The following is a 3754-nucleotide window of genomic DNA, read 5'->3' as shown; positions in this document are numbered from 1 at the left end:
GCGCATGGGGCTTTGGGTGGGGAAGAAGGGGTCTCTTTGTAGCTAGCTAGCTAGTTGCTTTCTTCTATTTGCTGTACTTTAATATTTTAAAAATCTTTTTCTTAATTCTTTATTTAACCCCCCCCCCCTTTTTTTTCTCCCCCTGGGTAATATTGTGATTTTTTAAAAAATAAATATTTTTCAAAGGAAAGAAATTTTGGGGCTTCTGTTGAATACCTTCTCCATTTAGAAAACAAACCTTCAGTCACTCTCTATAACTGGCCCTTGGAAAAACTACTCTTTATTTCTCTTTCTCAATCTCTGTATTGCCTCTGGGTTGGGTCCTTCCTCTCCTTTGGGCTCTGTTATACTTTTATAGAACAAATAGAATAGAATAAATATATTTTTCAAAGGAAATACATTTTTAAGTTTCTGTTAATAGTAACTTCTCACTTTAGAAAACCACTATCTCTCTATCAAGCCTTCAGTCTCTCTCTATAACTGGTCCTTGGGGAAACTACATTTTCTTTCTCCCTCAACTTTTGCATTTCCTTGTTTCCATACCTTTTGTGCACCTCCTCTTCTACTACAATAGAACAGTACCCTTTGTCTGGGGTGCTGGGCGAAAGGGGTCCGATGTCCCCCTTAACGGCAATCTAGCCACACTTGGTCAGACTTCCTAAATTACATTGCGGAACACAGAACTTGGCCCTTGTGCAGGCACTGACAGTATTTTAAGTTTGGAAAAAGAGGGAATGTTTTAAAAGGGATTTTATTTATAAAAAGAAGAAAGTCCCTAGAAATTGGGGGAAAATGTTTTAAAAGCTGGTGGGCTAAAAGTGGTTGATATGCCCTCCATGTGTGGTGATTTTCCCCCTCTAGCCCTAAAACCGAGGAGAGAGGGAGCCTAGGAAGCCCTCCTATTGCCGCCAATGGTCTGAAATTTTTCGTTCTTTCAGTGCAGAACAAAACATCCATTTGGAGAGGTGACCCATTTTCAGAAGCAGCGAACAAAAATCAAGATGGGCCAAATGATGAAATGAAACGAAACTGATTCCATGCAAATGCATGAGATTAGTGGTTAGTGTGCTGAAATTCAATTACATCATCCAACTTGCAAGCTTTCTAGTGCAGATTGGCTAATAGAAGGGAGTCAGGGCCAACAGCTGTCTTGCCTTGTAGGATTAACCAGAGATATGCTCAATACCAGACCAGGTTGTAACTGGAAGCTTACAGTAAATACAGGGTTAGTCAAAATAAATAGGCCAATTCGGGTACAATTCATATTCTTATTGGCCTATTCATTTTGACTAACCCTGTATTTCTATGCAGAGGTATTACATATTTTTTTCTGCAAACATGAAGAAAGTACTATGTCTTGCACACGTAGAAAGCACATAAGCTTGTTGTAGTGCCTCCACTTTGTTTGCTATAACATATTAAAACAATAGATGCGAAAATATTTGAAGCAGTGAATGTGATGTTCACCGTAACAAAAAACACAGAAACCATCAGTCAGAAAAGTGAAGGCATCTTATTCCCCAAGTATATGTATATCCAGGTACTGTAAACATGTGTTATCTAACATCAATGTAATTTCTAGTGTATCTGGCTTCTAGATATTTACTCTGCTCTTTGGAGCTGGCATAATAATATTTTGAAGGTTTATGAGAATATAACTCAGAAGGGTCTATATGACAAATACCTTGCTCGAAAAGAGAAGATTGGACACTGACCAACAGTTTCTATAATGGAGGAGTTCAGGGATTTTTTTTAAGTATGAGCCTCACAATTGCCTCCTTTAGGCAAGTTGGAATTCTACCTTGGTCCAAAGAGGCATTCACCACATCCTTCACCCTCTTTACCAGTTCCCTTCTGGCTTGTTTGATTAGCCAGAAGGGCATGGATCTAGAACATATCGGGGATTCTGTCAACATTTTCAACATTTTCAGGTTGCACAAATTGAAAAGTTCATCAACACTGAACAAGCAGGAGTCTACCGTGTACCATGCAGCTGTGGACAAGTCTACATAGGGACCACCAAACGCAGCGCCCAAACACGAATCAAGGAACATGAAAGGCACTGCAAACTACTTCAACCAGAGAAATCAGCCATAGCAGAGCACCTGATGAACCAACCTGGACACAGCATTTTATTTGAGAACACAGAAATGCTGGACCACTCTCACAACCACCATGTCAGACTACACAGAGAAGCCATTGAAATACACAAGCATGTGGACAATTTCAACAGAAAGGAGGAAACAATGAAAATGAACAAAACCTGGCTGCCAGTATTAAAATTACAACAGCACAACAACAAAGAGGAAACAAAGGACATCTAATCACCTCTCGGCAAAAGTTTGCTCCAGGCACTGTCAGGCCATATGCTAATCAAGGTGGTCAGTTGATACATTCACACCTAGCTCCAGCAGACAAGAGCCCTTTGTCCCACCCTGGTCATTCCACAGATATATAAACCCCTTTCCTAGTTCCAACAGACCTCACTACCTCTGAGGATGCTTGCCATAGATGCAGGCGAAACGTCAGGAGAGAATGCCTCTAGACCATGGCCATATAGCCCAAAAAAACCTACAACAGCCCACATTTACATCCCCTGGAACTGTATCAGTAACAGCATCCAAGTCAGAGCAGATCTGAACAACTTTATCTGAAAAATGCTGTGCAATTTCTTCACAGCAGGCTGTTGTGTGGTCAGCATTTTACCCTTGAGGATCAGTGTGTAATAGCCCTCTGACCACTTAAAACAGATCCACTGGGCAACTCTTTGCAGAGGAAAGAAAAAATTATTTACTGCCCTCATTCCCACAGAGTAGGTCTTCAAATAATACATAGCTCATGCTCAGTCAGATTTGCTTCAAGTCTTCTACCAACATTGCTCTAGTTTCCACCCCACTCACTCACTTCATCATCACCAACTCATTGGAACTCATCACCAACTTAAGGGGTTGATTTGACCCAACTCCATAAGAGGGGACACTGTGTCTACTATCCTGGCAATTTCTCCATTTCAGAGGTCAGTCAGAGCTTTGTCAGAATCACCTGCTGAAGTGATGGGAAAGTCTCAAAGAGCATCAGGAATCTATCCAGATCCATCGACTTCCTGGGGCACACTCTCAATCAGTCCCCCCATCCCTGTGGAGTTTTTAAGTCCCAGTCAGATTTTAACTCTCTGGAGTCTAAACCTGACCATTTGATGGCACCCAGTTCCTCCCCTCCCTTAGTATCTCCGTCTGTCTTGTATGACTCCAATGGCTGCCCCATAGATCAGTGCTCTCTCTCCCTCAACTAGAAAGCACATCCTTGTGGTGTTGGGCAGGCTACAAAGGGGCGATTAAAAACAAAGTTATATGAGACAGACAAATGTTAAAAGCAGGTAGCATGTTTTTCCCTCTGCCAGGCAGGAGAAATAGCCCTTGCCCTCATGCCACCCCTGAAGTGACTCCCTCAAAGAGGCAACCCTGCCCCTGCAGGAGTCCTCCTTTTAAAGTCCCAGACTTCAGGAGTCAGAGCAGCTGGGTCAGATAGCCTGCATTCACTGCTGAGCCAGAGCCTCGATCCTTCAGAGGCCAGCAAATTCCTCAGATGGAAAGGTTAGCAAAAGAGATCCAAAGATGCCAAAAGGAAATACAAATTCTAATTTTTACCAGGAATCCACTACTTGGCTTGTTAAACTTTTCAGAGAATGGAAGATTTCATTATGTATTCCTCAAGAGGATTAGGGATTCTAATAATATTATATTGTCCCCTATTT

Source organism: Anolis sagrei, chromosome 4 (genome assembly GCF_037176765.1).
Source record: "Anolis sagrei isolate rAnoSag1 chromosome 4, rAnoSag1.mat, whole genome shotgun sequence".
Classification (NCBI taxonomy): domain Eukaryota; kingdom Metazoa; phylum Chordata; class Lepidosauria; order Squamata; family Dactyloidae; genus Anolis; species Anolis sagrei.
Note: the sequence above shows the minus strand (reverse complement) of the source record.